This window comes from Sminthopsis crassicaudata, chromosome 2, assembly GCF_048593235.1.
Source record: "Sminthopsis crassicaudata isolate SCR6 chromosome 2, ASM4859323v1, whole genome shotgun sequence".
NCBI classification, from domain to species: domain Eukaryota; kingdom Metazoa; phylum Chordata; class Mammalia; order Dasyuromorphia; family Dasyuridae; genus Sminthopsis; species Sminthopsis crassicaudata.
The window spans coordinates 287,388,642-287,412,322 of record NC_133618.1 but is presented as its reverse complement, the minus strand read 5'-3'; the positions used below and the strand labels follow the sequence as shown (position 1 = coordinate 287,412,322).

General features: G+C 36.1%; 1 protein-coding gene across 5 annotated transcripts in view; it reads right to left on the bottom strand.

The window, feature by feature from the left end:
• The window catches only part of STXBP6 (syntaxin binding protein 6), a 339,987-nt gene that overhangs the window by 306,939 nt on the left and 9,367 nt on the right, over positions 1–23,681 (bottom strand). The window contains exon 1 of one of the 5 annotated variants that reach the window (XM_074289612.1): positions 20,705–20,724. The exons of the other annotated variants lie outside the window; for them this stretch is intronic. The gene's annotated coding sequence lies outside the window, so the exon portion shown is untranslated. Of the gene's footprint in view, positions 1–20,704; positions 20,725–23,681 lie in introns of those variants that run through there. 5 annotated transcript variants of the gene reach the window in all.

The window sequence follows — 23,681 nt, the reverse complement described above, 5'->3', positions numbered from 1 at the left end:
GCAAAATGAAAGGGACTTTAGAGAGATCATATGGTATGATCTCCACTCCTTTAATTTTGATCCACTAAATTATAAGAAATAGAAGGTGGTTTGGAATAAATTATTTCTATGATTCTTTCAGCTCTAATAGTCTATAAATTTGTGAAATATTTCTTTTTTTTTTTTTTTGCTAGAAAATCCATTTTTATAGAATAGATAGTTCTATCCAGGGTCTCCACACTAGTCATTCAAACTTTAGCAAATAATGAGGGCAAAATCATCACTCATGTGACTCCCTTATTACCACAGAAAAAACTGTAGATGAGGGTCAGATGCAAGGCATAATAATAAAAAGCTTAGTTATGCTAACTTTATGTAAGTTAATTTTTTTTTATTAAATGACCCACATGCTTCAGAGACCTTTCTAATCTTCACAGAAGTGCTGGGAGAGAAATACAAATATTACTTTTCTTTTTCTCCAAGTATATTTTCTGCCACTCACTTTTTGAAAAATTGAGAAAAAGAAAAATCAACTATTTTGAAATAAAAAATAAAAATAAATTGTAAATTTCCCTAAAAGCTAAAGAATATGGGGAAAGGAGTTTAATTTTGCTATTCAGAATTTTCAGATTTGGAAAAAAAATTTAGTCTGGGCTAAAGCTTCCATTGAACAGGAAATTGGGACAAGAATATATAAGGTAATAACATCATCACTATTGCCAGCATTTATATGACTCGCTAAAATTTGTGAAGTGATTTTATCCTCACAACAACCCTGGAGATAAAGGTTACACTATTCCTATTTTACAGAAGAAGAAACTGAGACAGAGAGAGATTAAATAATTTACTCAAAGTCATACAGCAAGCAAAAATAAGAAGGCATAATTTAAATTCAAGTCTTCCTGACTGAATCAAATATTTACTATGACACTAAGCTACTCTTAATAGCAAATAATGGTTAAGAACCTGATACAAGGTAAAATATAAAGCTAAATTTCAAAAACAGTCACTTCAATAACCTAACTATATACTGATTTATTTCTGTCTACTGCTGAAATGAATTAATAAAAGCAAAATAGCCTCTAAGGTCTCAAGGCTCTAAAATCTATGATTACAAGAAATTTACGAAATCAAGGAAAAGAATACACTTCTCTGAACTTATTGAAATGTTATATTCAACAAGTTTGTTGGCAAGCAGTGTGCAGTCCAAGTTCCAGGTCTGAAGTGAGGAATTTTCATTTTCCTGAGTTCAAATCCAGCCTCAGACAGTGGTTGTGTACCGCTGGCAAATCAGTTATCCCTGTTTGCCTTAGTTACCTCATCTCAAAAATAAGCAAGTAAAGGAAATGGCAAACCACTCCAGTATCTGCCAAGAATACTCTAAATGTAGTCACAAAGGGTCAGACAACTGAAAAATGACTCAATAACAACAAAATGTACATTTATCTTTGAATGCTTAAAAAAAAAAAAGCATCAAAGTTTCATGGAGGTAAAATGAAAACTGAAATACATGACATTTATCCTAAATGAATCCGAAGAATCCAACTGACCCTGACTTTGTTTGGGATGCCATTTGGAACTAGAGCCTGAAGTATTAGCTTACTCTCCTTGAAATCCACATTCAGTCCAATTAGCAATACTTCACTTCATCCTCTTAAGGAACGAGTGATTGGATTGCACAGAGAACAAAAATGCTGGATATGGGACTCAAGTATGAATCTGTATATGTATGAATTCTATACATATCGAGTTTTAGTTATTACTATTATTACTAGGAAGAAATACAAATCCCAAAAGAAGATTTTGCAATCTAGATCAGTAAACAGAACACAAAAATTATGAAGCAACATAGAAACAAGGAAAAGCTAATAGAGCACAGGCTCTAAATGCTAAATGGATCATACAAAGCTTTTTTATTTTTTGTCATTAACACTTAGTTGTTCTGGCAACTGGTTGATGCTGACATGGTCCCCTACCTTTCTTCTTGGAGCATTATTTTGGAATCAGGAATCTTGGTTCAAAGTTCCCAATCTTCTACTTACTTCCTACTTCATCTCCAATAAGTCTCCTCACCCGCATGGATCTTGTTCTACTCTTAAATGGGAAGGTTGGACCAGATGATCATGTAACCTCTCTAGGCCCATCCAAGCTCTAAAACTTTTAATCCAATACTCAGTTTTTGCTAGCTATTCTTTGGAACAGAGCTTTAAGCCGGACTCCCTACTTCACAACTGTTTTCATCTGGCCCCACTTTACCAAAGAGAATTAATGCAGCATAAATTCCAGAAGATTCATAGATGTTTCCCTTTCTTCTTGTTTTATCTTCACTAGGTCACACCAAATAAAAATGAGCAATTGAAGAAAGAAGCTACAAAGGAAAGAGACATTAGAAAAGGACAGCCAAGGATCTCAATACCAGAAGGTATTGATTTTGATAGAAGGGGGAAGGAAAAGGGAGTAAGCATTTATATAGAACTTACCATGAGTTAGACACTGTGTTAAGGACTTTTTAACAGATTTTTCTGCTCAGAGCTTCTTATAAAAGAGGAAAAGAGAAACAAACATCTACTTTGAAAATAACATGGATTTATTAACTAATTTTTAAAACAAAATGTATGGAATACAGTCATGACTGTAATGCCGGAGAAACTGAGCAAGATAGAGATTAGAGAACAATTTTAATAATTTGTTAAAAAGGGAGAGTTTTACTGGGACCAAATGGATCCATGGTTGGTCCCAGGGCTGAACAAGACTGTGGTCTCAAAGAACCAGCCGAGAATGTCTGACACAAGATACTTTTATAGGGTAACAAGAACAATGACATAATGGGGGAGGTACTTGGATGGGGATAGCCTAATGGCCCCTAATGGAGGAACCTAAGATGGGAATAACATAATGGAGGCAGACATAATGAAGGGAGGTACTGGAGAGGCTCCAGACATTCTAATGATGTCTAAAATGAATAAAGACCTTTATCCCATCAAACATTAAGAGGGAAAGACCCTACGGTCTAAGATATAAGATCTTTATCCTAGGGAAAGGTTATAACCTGAGGCAGAGTAACTGAATAGGACAATTAGGGAAACTGGGTCAGGACATTAAAAGAGAACTTCGGCACAACAAAGACTTCATCTATAGTCTCTTCTCGTCTACTCAGTATATCTAAATAGTCAACTTTTTTAGAAGTAGTATTTGTACATTTAAATTTTTTTTAAATTTTAATTAAAATCAGGAGTTACCTGTACTGATCTATTCCCAGTTTAATCTTCACCCAATGTACTGGGACTTCTTCAGTACATAAGGATAGTATTATGTCATGTTCTTGTTGCTTATCCCAGTACTATACTCTCTGTGATAGTAAGATGTTCAACAAATCTTTTTTTAAATTATAAAGAATAAACAATCAGGAAAAAAATACCTTCCACCAAAACTGATCTGAAATGAACCTTTAGATTCAACAAAAATTAATAAAGTAAGCTTAGCACAACAATCTCAAAAAAAGGGAGGGGAGTCTAGTGGGTCCCAGACCTAAATGCCTGACACAGAAAGCCTGACCTAGTCACTATCTACACCCACTCAAAAAACAAAGGATGTGGGTGGGTTTTTACACCACCTGTCAAAATGCAAATCCTTTGTTTACTCAGTGAATTGTAAATTTTCAACATAAAACTATATTCATAAGGTATGTCTTTCTTTGGCAGAAGGTCAGTTCTAAGGTTCAGGCTTCCAAGTGTAGCTGCCAAATCTCATGTGCACAAATTACACCCATAAATAGGATAGTAATACAATCTATTAAACACATACAGACACACAAAACCTTGGACTGCTCTATTACTACTATACCAGGAACTTACAAGCTAAGTTGGCTCAGGTATGCTTAACTCATCTGCTTACCTCATGAAAATTAAAATGCTGAGGGAAGATGGCAATGTCACTACTACAGTAAATATCCTAACACTGATTCAGCTTCCTTTTCATAATAATTTTATTTGCACAGTGGATAACTTGAACTTTCTAACTAGAAGGACTTAAGTTTAAAAAATAAGAGATTTCTAACTGTCAAAGGGGTAATCTACTACGTTCTCTGTGTCTCATTATCCCTTTCCTTGCTCAAGAGCAAAGGTTTTATAAAGGAGAAAGACCATCAAATGAAAGAAATAATTCTAAAGAACTATATATAAAAAAAGTCCAAATGTTTCTATGATAGCCTAAAGCAAAACTGGGGGGGAGAGATTTTCAGCATCTCTTTCTTTCTTTTTTTTTTTTTTTTTGGCCTTAGCAATACACCCAAAGACAGAGAGCTGCAAACAGGCAGACCCTCAAGTAAAGAGGGTGAAGGCAAAAAGAAATAGAAACTGTTACTGATTACTACTGTCTCTAGACCTGAGCACAAGCTGCAAGATGATCTACACAGGTAAAGCACATCTCAGGAAAAGATACTGAGTTTCCCAAGGCACATATGGAAGCAATACAATTTCAGCTTTCAAGAATGATTTTGGAAGGTCCATACTTCACAGAGAAATAATCACATCTCTCACTCTCTCTCTCTCTCTCTCTCTCTCTCTCTCTCTCTCTCTCTCTCTCTCTCTCTCTCTCTCTCTCTCTCTCTCTCTCTCTCTCTCTCTCTCTCTCACACACACTCTCACACACACTCACAACACTCTCTCACACACACACACAAAACCATCTCCTAAGTAGCTTTCACAAGCACAAACTCAGCATATAAAAATGACCCAATCATCAAACAAGCCTCGAGAATTTTCTGAATAGCTGCTCACATGTCAAGATACATAGAAGAGAAAGCTGGTTTGTTTGGAATTCAAAGGTGTTAGGAGTTAAAGTTCTTCATCTATTTAGATGCCAAAAGACACAAAGGGTTCCACTTTCAGAAGCAAGAGGAATGTCACAGCCTGAGGAATCTATGGGAGGGGTAATAGGCCACAGAAGTTTTGCATTCCTCATTCACAGGTCTCTTTTCAGACTGTGAGCATAAAGGTAGAATGGGGGGATGGGAGAGGGAAGAAGTTCCGGGTAATAATAGTATCTGTGAACCTGCCTTCCAGCTCTAACCAACTCCTAACAGTAAAATAAAAAAATAAATAAATAAAAGTCACAAACAAATCTGGTGATATGGAGTGGACCACTAGGCTATGTTGACAGCAGACTTGGAGAAGGAAAGTATCCATCCAGTTTTCTTTCCAATCAATTCAGTCACCTACTAGCCACACACCCACAGTCTTACTCTTGTAACATAATCTCTCCTGTAGTGGTCCTTAAAGGACAGGTAGATATATCTCCTGATACAACTATAGTTTTTTCATTGGATTGTCTTCTGACTAGCCACACTGATCTCTTCTCACCCTCACTATGCCTACCTTCACTGTGGCCCCACCTGAATTTTCCCTGGGCTTAAAAATTCCTATTTATATCTCCAGCTATTCTCATGGATTCAGACACTCTTACTTCCATAGTGCAAAGGAGTAATAGTAATTCATTTAAAATAGTCAAAATTTCAGAATATTTTATTTGGGAGGGGTCTTAGAAATCCTCCAAGGCAGGGGTAACAAATTTGTTATCCACAAAATTACCAAGTACCCCTAGAAACAAATTTAAATTAGGAAATGTTTATCAAAATAAAGAAAAATTCAATACAAAATGGATAATGTTAATTTGTGATTTTCTAAATTGATATGCAGCCAGCAATAAAACTTTTTAAATCTAAGTCCAGGGCTATTTCAATTACCCCAATATTGGCAGTCTCCCACAGGGACTACTTTAAAGTGAACAACAGATTGATACTTATGATTTCCAGCATATTTTTAAAATAATCATCACATTATTTGAAACTCAAATCTTAACCTCTGAATCAACTCACTCCATTATCCATCCACTCCTCAGCCCCTCACCATTGGGCTTGTATTCTCAATGATCTATAACAGGTCTATTACACTTACACACAATAACTTCCCCACTACTAAATCCAATAGCCTTTTCTTCCATCCTCACTCTACCTGACCCCTCTGGTGTATTTGGCACTACTGAATGAACACTCACTGACACCCATTCCTCCCTTTTCTCTTGGTAGTGAGTGACATTGCACTCATGTCTCTTTCCTTACTTCTCCAACCTTCTCTGCTTCTATTGCTGACTAAACATCTTCTTCCTATCCCTGAAGTTTTATATCCCAAGATTCATTTCTTTACCCTCATCTCTCTCCATGAAGAGTTCCTATATCTATATCTATATATATATATAGATGAGAGAGAGAGACAGAGAGAGAGACAGAGACAGAGACAGAGACAGAGACAGAGACAGAGACAGAGACAGAGAGAGAGAGAGAGATTTTTTTTTCTTTTTCTGAGTAATGTGTTCTTTGGCAGTCTAGTGACATCTTTGGATTCCTGTCTCAGAAATATCTTTTTAGTTGAATAAAACAATATACAAGATTAAAAGACAATGACATTGAAATGGTTGTCCACTTTTTTTTTTTTTAAGTTCACAGAATTGCAAGAATGTCCATCAATTGGTGAATGGTTGAACAAGTTGTCACTTCTAGTTAAGAAGTCTTGATCTATAAACTCATCCACATTTAAGGCTTCAATTATCACTCAAATCTCTCCCTCAGATCCAGACTTATATCTCCAACTTCCTGGAGGATATTTCTTCCTTCAAAGATATAAAGCTAACACATTCAAAACTAAACTATTGTTCCTCAAAAAAACCTGCCCCTCCTCCCAACTTCTCTATTTTATTGATAGTACCAAAATCACTAGAATAGCAATCCTAGCACTGATCATATAAAGAATCATCTTCCCTCATCTTTTCCTCCCATCCTCCCCTAATCTCATCAGTCCAAAAGTTCACCCCTGACATTTTCTCTCAAATCTATTCCTTACACACTATAATAACTCCCAATAAGCCTTCATACCTCATCTGAATAAAATAATCACTCAACTGGTCTTTCTGTCTCCAATTTGATTTTCTCCAAAACCTCCTTCAGACCACTATCAGATCAGTCTTCTACATACTATTAATACATAGATGTTGACCTTCAAAATTGGCTCTAATTATCTAGTTAATCAAGTATGAACTCCAGCCATTTAAGGCCCTTCACAATCCACATTCAACCTTCCAATCCTACTTGCACACCTCTCCATTCTTACCATTCTTACCTCCCTTTTCCAACTCCAAACCTTTTCTCACATTTCCTACTATCTCAAATGCTTCCTCCTCTTCCCTAAAAATGTGTCATAGAATTTTGCCCTCATCCTCTCTTTTGTGCTTATTTTTCTGGCCCTTATAGTTTTGATAACAAACTCAAATGAAATGTATTCCTAGAGCTGCACATTAACTTATTATTCAGTCATTTCAATTATTTCTGACTCTTTATGGCCCCATTTGGGGTTTTCTTAGGGAAAAAAAAAACTGTAATAGTTTGTCATTTCCTTTTCCAGTTATTTTCTGCTTTTTTTGCTTTTTTAGTAGGAAAGATTACCCAGTCAGACTTGTGTACATAATTCAGAAAATCACAAGTTAGCATTATCTATGTTATATTGTATTTTAAAATTTATTTTTATTCATTTATTGACTTTGTTAAATATTTCCCACTTCAACTGGTTTCATAACACTAAGAGTGTTATAACTCATTCCATGTTTGATACCTGTGCCTTAGGATATAGTTATTAAAGTACATATTCCCCTCCAACTATCCCCCTCTATAATAAATTCAGATGATAAAATTGATAAGTAAATGATAAATTCCTTGAAAGCAAACTATATATGCCCTATCTACCACTGAATATCATATCCCATCTTCACATAGTGGTCAATGACTTGTTCAGAACTTCATAAATGGTAGGTCTCTGACGTGGAATAGGAATCCAAGTTTTCTTAAATCAGAGTTCAGTGGCCTAGTCTCTACAATATGTAGCCTTTCTTGTAAGCATTTATTCAACTTAATAATCTTAAATTTACATTCCATTGGAGAAGGGAGAGAAGTCTGAATATGAAAAAGCAAATACAAGGACAAAGAAAAGCATTAAGAAAGAATCAACCTTGAAGGATGATTAAAAATACTGAGAAGGGGATAGTGAAAAAGAACTCCTTCCCAGAATAGAGAGATCACAACTTGTCCAAAAGCACAAGGGAAAGCAGAAGGGAAACCAAATGCTAAGTCTGATAAACAGCTGATGGGCCAGTTTGTCTGAACAGTACAGTCTGTGGAAAGAAGTAGTGAGAAATAAACCTGGAAAGGTGAGAGTGTCAGATTACTGAGGGCTTTATAAATCTAAACTCAAGATTCTATATTTTATCCTAAAGTAACAGGGCTCCAAGTAAGGGTTGTTGTTGTTGCTGTTTTCAGTAGGAAAAGTACCCTGTCAGACTTGTGCTTTTGGAAGACTTATTCTTGTGAGGAGGAGGAAGAAGAGGAGAGAGATTTAAGAAAAGAAGCTGTACAGGCCTTAGTTAGGAGGACCTGAGTTCAAATCTATCCTCAAATACTTGACATTTACTAGCTATGTGATCTTGGACAAGTCACTTAACCCTATTTACCTCACCAAAAAAGAAACTCTGACTACCATATCTTATCCCAAGTGTGGTGTCTGGCACAAAGATGATATTCAAAATATATACAACTTTTTCAGTATCTCTTTCTTTGGTCTCATATTCAAAGTGTGATTCAGGATAGGAGGTAGGTTTAAGCCAGTAGGGTCAATGCTCAGAATTCCACATTTTTTACTGAAAGGTCCTCTGGCTACCAGGGTCCCCAGAAAGCAGAATAATTCATTTCTTGAGCACTCATGACATTTAAGATCTTCCTCCAGGGGTAGAGACTACTGTGATGACTGGTTAAGTAGCTAGTGATCACAAGCAATGAAGTTTTGCATGACTGACCTAGCCCCAAGCCCTGAAATACAAAAGCCAGTATCATTTTTAAGTCACCAGCCTTTAACCAAACATCCAGAAGCTATACCACCCCGAAATTTCCTGAACTGCTCTGATCACTGAAGCAGCTCTGCAAGATCAGGCCTGGTTAGTACTTGGGAGACTCTCTAGGAATACTAAACCCACTACAATATTTCCCCAAGGCCACTCAAAGTAATGACATCAATGCTGCATTTGTAGTGGGTCTGAGTTACTCACCACCTCTCCTGCTCTGGGAAAATACAACTTCTCTGGGACTCAAAAATCCAAGAAGTCTGCATGACCTCTAAAGTTACTTTCTGATCCCAAATCTGACTTTACTGATCTCAGGGATGATAACTAATCCCTCAAGTAAAGTCATGCTACAATGAAATACTGAATGTAGAGAAGATAACTGTATGAGGACAGTTAATTAGTCATTAGCAACAGATTAGGGGCCCTTGTTTCTTTTATCTCTGCCACTTTCCAGATAGCCAAGATACCACCTTCTCATAGATAGGGAAAGAAAAAATAGATGAATAGTGCTTCATGGATTTGGAGTCAGGGAGTTAAAACCCAACAAGAAGAAAATGCAGCGAGGAAGGGAAGAATCAAGATTCTCTGATGGCAGTGTTAGTTTCGGGAAAGTAAGTGAAACGATGACTAGAGCTTCACATGGAAAACATATTCATTCATAAGTAGCATGTTCATAAGTCAGAGCTTGAAATATACTGTTTAAAACTTTGCCAGTAAATCCATTATGTAGACAGTCCCAAGTCACATAGATTCACCAAAGTTTATCACATCTGTAAAATGGGGATAATGCTAATCCCATAAACATAAACATAAAATATTTATTTAATAGGTTTTGAGCTTCTACAGCATTAACCTTCCAGCTACATGACGCATCACATTTATTACTGTTATATAAGGATTTTAAATTTAAAAAGAATTACTGCTCTCCCAACCAGTGAAAGTTTGTACATCCTGACTAACAGCAAAGTTTCAAAATTCTTCTGTATGGCATTACAACATCCTTTATAGCTGTTGTGCTAATTAACAAGGATAGACCCTTTGTCAATTCTGTATTTATATTGCAGTGATTTAAGAACTAGCTACAGGGGCACAGTGGATAGAGTGCCAGCTCTGAAGTCAGGATGCTTGGAGTTCAAATATGATCTTAAACACTTAATACTTCCTAGCTGTGTGACCCTGGGCAAGTCACTTAACCCCATTTGCCTGGGGGTGGAGGGGGAAGAGAACAGAACTATAGCTCATTTTAACCTGACATTTTGAGAAGCACCTATTTTGAACATACAGACCAGCATTTCCTATTAACCCAAATATAAATAACTAATGTTCGATCTATTTAATCATTCTCAGGACTATGGAAAAATTCCAGCCATTTCAACCAGTGTGTATTTAATAAGTATCTACTTTGCTCAAGGCATAATGACACTTGGGAATAGAAAAACAATCTCGTCCTCTTGAAAATTGTTTATACAGACTACATAGGGAAGGAACTGATTTTTGTTTTGTTTTGTTTATATTTATTCCCAGAAACTTTTAAGTATAAGTTCCACTGCTGGCACATAATGGCTATAGGATCCTCAGAAAGTTGCTAAATTTCTCCATTGCTAGTCATCTTGACTTTTATCCTGCCACTGATCATAGTTCTGGAGGAGAGAGTGAGGCTGACTTTGCACAGCTCTGCTGCACTTAAATTCAATTCACTTTCACACTTACATTCAATTCACTTTCAAATCAAACTATTATCTTCATTCATAGGTCTTCTTCAGAAATAAAGGACAAACAACAAACTCCATGAATGACAGAAGTACTGACTTGCTTTGGTAGGAAGAGCTGCCTCAATCTCAAGTTCCCTAAACTAATTAAATCATAGGTCTAGAACCCTCTCCCAGTCCATACCCTATCTCTTACCCTAGGCTTGAAAACCATAGTTGCTTAATGTTTGCTGAATTTTGTTTACTTACAAGATAAATTACAGAGAGAAAGAGAGAGAACAAAAGAGAAAGAGACACAGAGAGAAAAATAAGGGGGGAAAATCAGGAAAAGATTCTTCTAACTTTGGCCCCTAAGTTGAATGCATTTAGAAAAGCCTGGTATGCACTAAGAACTTTCTTAATTCTAATTCCTCTCTCAATATCTCAACTTCAATCTCTCAAGTCATAAGGAAACACCAATAAATGCCAGGGTCAACTTTTGTAACATTGAATATCTTGGCTTCAATCTGTTAACTTCACATAAATTTAAATATGCACTCATATCATGTTAATAGGTCTACAAATGCTGCTGCATTTTGTTTCTACAGGGAGATCTAGGGTCCTAAGAATACAAAGATTATCTACTTTGAGGTAGTTTTAAACAGTAAGGTGATAAGAATATTACAAGACAAATGGCATTTCTTGTTAAGCATGAAATTTATCACTGAAAATAGGAAACAAAATCAATGTTTTACATATGGCTTTTAAAAAGTTTTTTTTTTTTTTTTTTATAAGGAAGTATTTATTTATACTTAATGTTTCCCTAAAGGATCTAATGAATTCTAGAGACAATTTTTAGTTTTTCCCAACTTTAAATGATGAGGAAAAAAAGGAGAATTAAAAGTAAACAATCAAATTGTTAAAATAAGCTTTTTAAAAATCCCATAGAAGCAGATCAAATACAAAGTGAAAGAGCCCATATTTACAAGTCTATTCATAGCAATACTTTTAGCTGTAGGAAAGACATAGTAACAAAATGGCAGAACAAATTTCAGTATTTGAATAGACTGAAATATACTTTGCTACAGGAAATGAAGGAGTGAATTCTGAAAAAATTTAGAAAACTTAATATGAACTAATAAAGTGAATGGAGTACAAGCCAGAGAACAATATATACAATAAGAACAACATTGTAAAAACAAGCAGTTTTGAAAGAACTAAGAATTCTGCTTAAAGCAGCGATAAGAACAATTCCAAAAAGAGGAAGAAAAAGAAAAAGAATGAATCTTTAGGTAAATACTACCGAAAATAACAGAACAACTAATATCTAACAGCAATATGGCCCTCAACAAATTAGTAACCTAACAAGTAAGTGTTTTCACTGTTTAATTCTCTAAACCCTAAATTACTGGCTTGTATTGGTGGAAAGGATTGTTTTATCTGGGAGTTCCTTGTAACTATGAGATACAGATCTTGCCCCTTTCCATTTGTTTATATATGTTCCATTCTTTCCATAGAAATCTCTTTTCCTTCTTTCTCTCTTTACTCTTTTTTTGCTTCTTCTTTCTTTTTCTTTTTCTCTTTTTTCCACCTTCCCTCTATCCTCCCTTCTTCTTTGTATTTATAAGTACAATTGTAAGATTTGATTGTACTTTCCTTTAACACCCACCTCCTCCACCCCCTGGTATATGTCTCTTTCATCATAGGAGGCAGCTAGATGATTCAATAGATGGAATACTGGTCCTGGAATAAGGGAAGAACTGAGTTCAAGTCTAGCCTCCAATACTTAATAGCTGTAGAATCCTGCACAAGTAATTTAACTTTTGTTTATCTTAATCCAATGAAGAAGAAAGTCACAAACTTTTACAGTATTTTTGCCAATAAATGGACAATATATGGTCCCTGGAATCACAAAGAGTTGAATATGACTGAATAATAATAACTTATTTTCCTCAGATAGTTATAAAGATAACATGAACTATAGCTAATGAACTATTATAATTTACATAATAAAATGAGGAAGAAAAACCTATTAGGAGGCTACTGCAACAGTTTAGGCAAGAGATGATGAGGTAGAACTAAAGTAGAAGCTGTGTAAGAGAGAAAAGGGGTCAAAAAGGCAACTAGGAACATCCAAAAGAGCAAAAAGAAAAACCAAGTGATTCCCCCAATTAGATAATCAACTTGAGAATGAAATAATAATGGTAATAAGAATAAGTTAATAAATAAGGGAGGCCACCTAAGTCTGTTATGGTTCTGCCTGCTAAAGCCCCAAATCTGTTATCTTTCTTGCTTGAATAGAAATAAGTATGGCTGTGAGAAACTTTTGAATGTGTTTTCCAATGGAATAATCTAACTTGATATTATCCAGGTTCTATATTAATGCTTAATTCAGGGTGAACCCGACAGCCTTACTGCAACTCAGAATTCCTAAACTCAGGGGATCAACAGTCTCATCTGCTTCCTGTAGCAGGGACTACATATTTACACAGCCACACTCAACCTTCCAACACTATCAAAATGTCATTTGGACTGATTAAAAAAAAAAATCTCTCAATTTATGCCAAGAAAAAAATGGATACAAAAATTCTAGGGCTTCAATCAGGAGGTTAAAGAATGCAAATGGACAAATCTAATACTTACATGTAACTTTACCTTCAGGTAAGACACACCAAAGACAAAGCTTTCAAGTAAAAAATTGTGACCATGTATGTCAAAAGATTAACTAGTGTCCTGAACCCAAAGTTCAATCTGAAGAACATGCCAGAGAAGAGGTGTCCAAATTAAGATATAATTGGGAAATATTTTAATAAATAAAAACAATAAAATACAGATAATGTTGATATTCTATGTCAATATGTATTTGGCAAGAGATCCTTATGCAAACTTAGTGACACCCTTTCTATTTGAATTTGGCACCATTTCTCTAACAGTGTTCTAGAACATCTTCACATAACCTGAATTAATGTGTACCTTTAAAATAATAAAACAGCTAATAACAGCTTTAGAAAAGATCCAAAAAAATCATATGATGTTAACAAAATAAAGGGCTCACTATCCCAAGGCAGGTATATAAAAACCAATACTTACTCCTTAAAAAAAAAATCATGTAACAGGTTAAAATTTTATTTAATACTTGTTCTGAATATAAAGAAATGACTTCACAAAGCAATTATAAAACTGATAATAGATGCACCTCACTTGCCCTGTCAAATGCAACTCATACTAGTTTACTGCAATATGGAGCTCATAAAATAGCTAAGATACAAGATGGAAGCAAAAGTCCCATCCTTAGGCAGCATCTACACTAACTCAACCAATATTATTTCAACAAAAAATCACAAACAAATGGTTGAGTCAAGGTTGCATAAATGGTATAATGCACAATTACAGTACCAAGATCAGGTTACTGCTACCAAAAGTTATAGAAAGTACATCCCTAAGAAGCTTAGATTTAGTAATTAATGCAGATTTTCCAAGGAAACAGTAGAAACCATCCAGCAAGCTATAAAAAATTTAGCAACCACCAAATACCTAGAAAGACACGACCAAATGACTAGAATGACAAACCAGAACATTGCTATTCTCCACAAAAAGACAGAATCTACGAGAATTCAACAAACTCAAGTGAAAGTAGTATATTATCACAAATAGACTATTACTCAACATTATCCTCTTTTAATTGCACTGACCCATAAGACTTTAAGAAAAGCATACATAATAAAAGTCATACCAACACATATAACCTCCAAATTAAGTAATTAAGAATTTCAAAATAAAGACTTGGCAGATTCAATAATAACCATGTGGGATAAGACGTCTATAGAAGATGAACCAGCATTCCAATACTTTCATTCTTCAACTATGAAAACAAAAACAAATACAAAAGAATAGAAAAATAATGACTTGTTCTAGGACCATTTCTACTTGAGCAACACAAAATAAAAATAAAATAACAGGGATTGATTGAATTCATTCAAAGGAAACCCATCCAGCCCAACAAAAATTGTGAGGAATTAAAACACAATTCACAAGATAATAAACTAAGTTGAAATAATCTTATACTTGATTTGCTCCAATCTCTGCATTTTATTGATAAGAGAATAAATAAGAATTTAAGTGACTTGCTTAAAGTCATATACAAGTGGTAGGTACCAACCAGAGTAAGGATTTGAATTCAAAGATTCCAATTCCAAAGCTCTTACAACATCATGATAATTTCTCCTTCAAAGTTTAGAAATGTAGCAATATGCTTTAAAATCACCTTGCTTCACCTGAAAGCTACTGACCAAGGATTTATTAGCAAATATATCACATTATAAAATAAGGTGCCTGTAAACATTCTGCTATTAGCACGTCCTAAAAATCCTTGTTTTCCTCTCTCTTTCTTCTTCAAGACTTTTTCTTCAATTCAGCCATTCCCCCAAGTGAGGGACATCTTTTCTGTTTCCAATTCCTTGCCACCACAAAAAAAGAGGGCTACAATGACTGAAAATCTTGGCCATGGAAGACAGGACTATAATGTAAAGGCAAGGCAGTGCCAAAGAAAAGACTCGGGCCAAAAAGAAAATCCACAAGTCTGAAACATCAGAGTTTCCAGCAGGCTATGCATGAATGTGTGATGGTGGCCCAATGTGCTGGCATCTGAGTAAGTTTATCTGCTGGTTAATCCCTAATGCTAAATGAGTTGTGTTTGGGGTGGGGGAAAGGGAGGAAGAGAAAAGGGAAGGAGGGAGAGAGGAAGGAAAGGAGAGAGAGGGAGAGAGAGAGAGAAAGGGAGAGGAGGAAGAGAGAGAGGGAGGGAGAAGGAGAGAGTGTGTGTTCAGATTTGACAGGATTCTACAAAGAAAACTAGAAATTGATATTAAAGTGCCTATTCATAATCAAATCTCCACTGGAGGACCTAAAAATAAATTGCTCTATCAGCATTCATTATATTTTCTCCTCCTTGGACCACAAGAAGAGTAAATTTGAAATTTCACTTGAGACAGAATTCTGTGGAAAGCTGAAGATCAAAGGACACTTGTCCCAAGAGCTATCCCACTGACCCAATAGTTTGAGCAAATTCCTAACTTGGAACAGACCCTAGGGAACAAAAGAAACTATCACTAATAATTCAGTCCAAGTTTTATGATTCACAAAAGCACTTTCCTATAAGAAACTTGTGAGAACAATGGGAAAATATTATTCTCCTAATATTATAGATGGGAAAAGAAGCTCCCAGAGCTTATACTTGTCCATAGCTGGTGGAGACTAGAGGAAGGATCCAAATCCAAGTCTCTGGGATCCAGGTACCATGTTCCTTCCCTAACTTCATGTTAACCCTTAGAATAGAGAAAAAAAAAAAAAAGAAAAAAAAACAACTTCCCACATAGTTAAAAATAAACAAACAAACAACAACAACAAAAAAAAACAAACTCATAAGGCTTCTTCCCCTCTCCCTTTCCTCACAAACTGTCCCCCTCCAAAAAAAAAAAAAAAAAAAAAAAAAAAAAAAAAAAAAAAGCTCTGTTAAGATTACTGATCATACAAAAGTCAATATTCCATGAAAGACTGTGAGTAACCTAGTATCCACAGATATCAGATGTCTGGAAAACTGCGAAGCTGAATAGGAAAAAAATGTACCTTTATTTTCACTAACCTCTGATATTCATGAGATTTAGGAGAGCAAATAGACCAAATGTTGTAGTTTGACTATGTAAAAAATAAATTCACAATGGCCTCTCTTTGACAAAAGATTGGTTTATTTTTGAAAAGGATTGACAGACAAAATGAAGAAGTAAAATAGACACCAGAAATGGTAAATATGAGAAAGAATTAGGAGAGCAATAGGATTACCAAGGAAAAAAGTATGAAATCATTTATTAAAACAATATGCCATGAGGTGTGACTGCCATTGACTGGCAAGCTAAATCCATAGAGGAATTTAGCACCCTAAAAGAAGGAGAAAGATACCATGAAGCATAGGGAAGGGATGGGAGGAAGGATATCATGAGGCATGAGTGATGGATGAGGAGAAAGACACCACTACGCAAAATACATTGGTGGGCTAATTCAAGAGGGATTTAGCAAAGATGGTGTGGGCCATAGACAGTTTTACAGAGGAAATAGGCGTTTAACATAACTTGGATTTCTGACTGGACACAGTAAGATGGCAAGACCTCCACACAGACTGAGACTATACAATTGAATCCATCCCCATCAGTGCTCTTCCCTGCTTGCCTCAGAAGTAATCTTACCAGTACTTCAGGTTTCTTCTGCCAACCCTCAGGACTCAGGATCTCAAAAATTATTGTTTGGAAATTCCTTTATTCTTTTATATTCATTCTGAGAAGGGATCTATATGTTTACCAGGCTTCCAGAAAAGTGCCTCATACCCCTACATATTTAAAGAATAAACTGACATCAAAAGCTTGAGGCAAATCAAACAATTTAGAAGGTTGTACTGGGCTTAGAAAATGGATAAGATTCCATATGCACTTAAATATTTAATATTCTTTTCTCAACTTTGGTGAAATAGTACATATACCAGCTGTAGCTGCATATTTTGGGCAAACTCATATTCACAACTTTAAGTTTTGTCAAAACTTAGACAAGATATAATGGCATGGGGAGTAAAATTGTAATTACCATATTGGTTACTTTCACACCAAAGGAAAATTTTTCCCAGAGCCAAGGCTGCAGAAGGATCCTTATTTTGAAAGGAAATAAAATATATACATCTGACTAATCTCCCTTATCCTCAGAAGAAAAATATAATACAGATACAAAATTACCCTTTTATTAAAATGCTTAAAAGGAATATAAACCATGCGAGAAAGAAAACCTCTTTTGCCTTCAATCTCACATTTTATGAGATCATGGTAACACAGATTACTACCTTAGATATAATAGAGACTAATTCCCTCATTTTACAAATGAAGAATGAATTACAAATGAAGATTTCAGCTCCCTACTACATGCAGAATCAAATTCTATTTGGTATTAAAAGATTTCAAAATCTTGTCCCTTCCTATCTTTTTAGTCTTAAAAATAACCCCCTCACAGACTTTAATTCAGCCACAACTGCCTGCCTTCTTGAATTCACAAATCTTAATCTCCCAATTCTATCTTTTTAATAACAGTCCTCCATAACTAGAATTCTTTCACCTCACTTACATCTTCTAATTTCCCCTTGGTATCCTTCAATATACAGCTCTTAAAAGTCTCAGAAAGAGCATCTTCATTTCTGGTGCTCACTCTCAATTTTACAGTCTATTCTATATATATTTTATAGTACACAGTTGTTCTGACCGGTCTCCTCCATTAGAAGAGCAAGATCCATGTTTTTGCCTGTCTTTGTATCTCCAGCACATAGCACATGGTCTTTTTCATAGTATGCTCTTATTAACAAATGCTTACCGACTGAAAGACTATTGAATCACTTGCCCACATTCATATAAGTAGTATAATTAGTTCTACACTAGGGAAATAATCATTTATCAGTTTGAGGCAACATCCATCACTAATTAAAGGTAGGTAAGAAATGAGGCAGAGAATGACTTCTTTTGCCTAGTCAAAATATGAAAAATTCAGTCAAGGAGAGAAAGACCCTCAGGGTTTCCTGTCCAAAACAGATATAATCGCTATTTCTCTTCACCCAAAGTCAAAGATAATCTAAGCAATGATCACGTGGGGCTTGGCCTAGGGCTTGTTGTTGGCCAAGAGAACCAAAATGATCAAAATGCAACTGTTAAAGACCTAAGCTTTCTCCAGTTACATCTAGGGCCATCTCCAGTAACCTAGATCTATATATCTTGTCACTGAACCAGATGGCTCCAAAGGAAAAAGTGAAGTTGGTGTCTTTGCACAATCCTCCCTCACTTAAATCTAATTCACTCACACATCATGGCATGACATCCCTGATATCTGGTCTTCTTTGAGAATGAAAAACAAAACACTCTTCTAGATCTGTATTCCAAAGAGATCATAAAAAAGGGAAAAGGACCTATGTGTGCAAAAATGTTTGTAGCAGCCCTTTTTGTAGGAAACTGGAAAGTGAGAATAGCTGAATAAGTTATGGTATGTTATGAAATATTATTGTTCTATAAGAAACAATCAGCAGGATGATTTCAGAAAGAACTGGAGATACTTAAATGAACTAATGCTAAGTAAAGAGAGTAGAACCAGGAGAACATCGTACAAAGCAATAACAAGATTATACAATGATCAATTCTGACAGATGTGGCTCTTTTCAACAGCAAGATAATTCAGGCCAATTCTAATGGTCTTGAAATGAAGAGAGCTATCTGCACCCAGAAAAAGGACTGTGGGGACTAAGTGTGGATTACAGCATAGTATTTTCACCTTTTTTAATGCTGATTGCTTGCACTTTGTTTTCTTTCTTTTTTTTTTTTTCCTTTTTTGATCTGATTTTTCTTGTGTATCATAATTGTACAAACATGTATAGAAAAATTGCATATATTTAACAAACTGGATTACTTGCCAATTAAGAGAAGGGGTGGGAGGGAGAAGGGAAGAAAAAAGTTGGAACACAAGGTTTTGCAAACGTGAATGTTAAAAATTATCTATGCACATTTTTTTAAAATAAATAGCTTTAATAAAAAAAGAGAGAGAGAGAGAGAGAGAGAATAAAGGACAAACAGCAATCATTTATCATGAGATCATACAATTTAGATCTGGGAAGATCTTCCTAGGTTTCATAAAGTTATTGTTTGGTCCTGCCTATATTAACAAAGTCATCTGATTATCAGTTATTAGATAGTTATCAAGCACTATGGGAAGTACTTTACTAAGTCGCAGAGATACAAATAAAAACAAATAAGACAGTCCCTGCTTTCAAGAAGAAAGGGAGAGGTTGGAATATCTAAGGAAGCATGGTTTAGAACTGCTGTTTCAGATGTCAGTAAGGTAGAGGTTTGGTTCCAAGGAAAATAAAACAAAAACTCATCCATTATAAACAAGTTCTCATTCCTGACCATGAAAATGATAGAACCAGATACTACCCAAGAAAGGTAAAGAAAAGTTAAGGGAGTACTAGAAATGGACACTAGAGTATCATTTAGGAGTCAAGTCAAAAAACCCAATAGGTTCTTTGGATCCAAAGAAATCCAGGAGTCCTGAAGTGAAGAGTAGATTTTCAGTCTAAAGTGGGTTGAATGAAGGTAGAAGATGGCTGTAATCATCAGAGAGGGAAAACATGAAATGCCATCAAAGGAATAGAATCAGCAAAAAGAGGGGCTGATTCCTTAAAAATCAGTTTCTTCCCATGACCATATTCTTTTCTGAGAGCTACATAGTCACTGCCTCCCACCCAGTCCAAGCTGCATCAGCACTACAGTGGACCCAGACAACATTGTCCAAAAAGAAATAAATGCATGCACGCGCACACACTCACATCCTTAACCCTGCTCTTGCATACTCAATTGTAAGGGCCCTTTAAATGGGCGGACACAGTGCATCGGGATTGAGGCCCAGAAGTAATTTCTGTGGATATTAGGACTGCCCTTGGGCGGGATCCTGGCCATATTGAGATAGTTTTGTAATGGGTGACTCTCTCGCTGATTGGCTGTGTGTGTGACCTCACAGGCCCTATATAAGCCCACTGCAGGCAGCAACCGCCCTCTTTAACCTCATGCTGTTCACCTTGGCTCCTAGCCTGGGTGGCCAAGCCAAGATGGGTAGCCGAAAGAGGTAAGGATTTTGGTAGTGAACACATGGGTCTTCTGACCAGGTGTTCACTCGGGAACCAACAAGTCAGGGCATCAGTTAGGGCATTATGGGAGTAGGTATAATAAAGGCTTTTAAGATTACACGTGGCTGTTCTTGAGTGCGCTACCGGTTACTAAGTTATAGATTCAAGAGATTGTGGCCAGAGACCTTAGAAGGCCTCAGAGGAGGCGAGCCGGGTAGAGCTCACACTGCAAAGGACAGTGGTCAAAGGTGCTCTGGTGGGTCTAGGACAGAATAGTAATTGTAACTGCCAGGAGAGCACGTTACAAATGGCGCCCCACGTTGGGCGCCAAATGCTGGAACTCTATCTTTCCAGAAATCAGCAAGAGTCAGGATCACTAAACGTCTTTATTCTATATCTTTACCTTCGCCTCCAACGCCCGGTCACGAGTGCAAGTGAGCGTGAGTTCCACCACCCAAGTTTCTCTTGCTCCTCCCACACAAGTCACTTCCCTCTCTTTGTCTCACCAATCAAGTCAGCACAGAACAGCTGGGGAGGGTCAACCTTAAACAAGTTAATAGGGAACCGTCCAATTGGCAATTAGTCTCACGTGCTTCATCATCCAAGTGCATTGCTCAGTTCTAGAATGCTGGAACTCTATCTTTCCAGAAATCAGCAAGAGTCAGGATCACTAAACGTCTTTATTCTATATCTTTACCTTCGCCTCCAACGCCCGGTCACGAGTGCAAGTGAGCGTGAGTTCCACCACCCAAGTTTCTCTTGCTCCTCCCACACAAGTCACTTCCCTCTCTTTGTCTCACCAATCAAGTCAGCACAGAACAGCTGGGGAGGGTCAACCTTAAACAAGTTAATAGGGAACCGTCCAATTGGCAATTAGTCTCACGTGCTTCATCATCCAAGTGCATTGCTCAGTTCTAGCCCTTTACACTCAATAGTCTCTGATTCCTGGAAACTCATGTTACAAGAAAGGGGGGAAAAATTGTGTTAATTCAATATGGATTGTTGGATTGGGTCTAATTCAATGACAGTGTCATTTCCCCTGTTAGGAATTCAGTCCTTCTAAGTCTAAGTGATAATTAGCGCAAGCTGTGATCAAAGCTCAGGCAGGAAAGCTTAAAAACTTAATTCTCCCATAAACTATAAGTGATATTCCAGAAATGGGCCATGAACCTCAGTGACCTAATGCTGAAGTAGTTATAATGACCTTCATAAAATAAAGTAACATCAGGATGACTTCCTGACATTAAACTTATCCAGGGGAGCAAAATAATAAATTCCCAAGTAAAAGAAATTATGTGCTAAACAAAAAGAATAGCACTGATTTTCAAAAAAGAGGAAGGGGGAGAGGGAAAGGTGTTTTTATCTCTGCAGGAAAAGATAATGTCAGCAGAAAAGAATGGCAACACCCAAGTCACAAATATTGAGTTCCAGGAAAGAATTTGAAAAGCATTTACTCGCTTGTATAAAGTGAGAACCCAATAAATCAGCTAAGTTTTGATAATTACCTATACTCAGAAGAGGTTGACAGGCAGGTTTTCCTTTTACCAAGTGCTGATTACTATCAGGAAAAGAGGTAACATGAGCCTTGCAACTTTCTCTTTTGAAACAGTAAAATGAGCACTTGAATTTTTCTCCACACAGATACTGAAGGGGTTGCTCTAGTGCTCAGCATGATTTATATGAAAGCTTCAATACACAACTGAAAACAAGATAAAACAGGATGGCTTGTTCAGTTTGACATAACAGTTCAGGAACTAGAGAGCTGACCAACCAATTTCCTAAAAGGCCAGTCTATTTGCTTGATACATTGTTATTCGTTATTTTTTTCCCCATAGTAACCTTAGAAAAACATGAAGTTAAGGTACCAACTCAACAAATATTTTGAGTTCCTACTGTAAAATAGCATGCTAGGCTAATGCATTGAGATAAAAGATGTAGTATGTCATTAGAGTCATCTTGATCATGGTCAGCTAGCCACACAAGTGAGAATAATAAATAGTCTGTCACAAGGAAGATAGGACAGATACACTTGGATAATTTGAGCACTGTGATTTCCTCATTGTATGCTCTGCAACAATGTAGATTCCAGCTCTTCAAGAATTGCTGAGTGGGGAAAAAATCATGGATGACTGTCATGAGGATGACTGAATTTAGCTAGGCTAGTCCTAAATTCAATTCAATAAACACTTATGAAGCACCAGTATCAAATTGCAAAAGACTGTGCTAGGTGAAGAGATAAAGTCAAAAAATGAATATTATTTCCTAACTCTCCAAAGGCTATTTTATTGGATAATACAACATATAAACAAATTATCAGGAGCATTAAGTGGAAGTTGTGTTAGATGTAAGACAAAACATCTTCAGAATGAGAGCTATTCGAAAATAGAATGAGCCATCTAGGAAAGAAGTGAATCCCCTTCAAACAGAGGTCTATCTGTCAGGTATGTGGTAATTCAGCCCAATCTCCACTAGATTATTAAGTAAATGGAGTTAAATAAGTAGATCTTTATGAGTATAAATGAAATTAGCTGACTATTCAGAGTACTCTTGAATCATCATTCAACTAACCAAAGAATTCCTACAGTATCTCAAGACTTGATATAATCAACACAATACATTCTATCACTCATGAAATATCATCTATGAAAAAGCAGTAGACTTGGAATCAGAAAATCTGGTTTCTAAGATCTGCATGATACTCTAGATTCAGCTTTTCACTTGCTAAGTTAAGAGATTGTATTGAATCTTTAAATTCCCTTCAACAATTAAAATTACAGTACTATGATTTCCAAACATAATGGCATGAAAGAATTCAAAAAGGGAAAGATCTCACATCGGGTTTAAGTGAGATTATCATCCAGGAAGTAGTAACGAAGCTAAACTCTGAAGGAAGAAAAGGATTTCAACAAGTACAGAAGAGAATTCCAATGGACAAAAGTTTAAAAAAAAAAAAAAAAGGTGGGAAATGTGGTGGAACAGCAAGCTGCATGGTCCAGCTGAGGAGAGAATATGAGGAAGTTAAAGAAAGCAAGATGAAGCCAGAACAAGGAAAGTTTTGAATATCCACTTGTATGAAGTTAGAGGTCAATAAATCAGCTAGTTAATTGTGTACCAGTGTACTGCAGCTCTTTTTGAGATGTTAAGAGTTTTCTATAGAAGAAACAAACTGGTTAAGGATACCAAAAGCATACATGTCTTTAATATGATCCTCACATAACAGAAGATTTTTAAACTGAAACATTACCTGCTAAGTTAGGAGATTGTACTGAATCTTTAAATTCCCTTCAAGAGCTAAAATTGAAGGACAAGGGGAAAGAGCACATCTACATCACTGTCACAACAGAGCCAAGAATGGCTGGACAAATCACTGTAACAGCAGA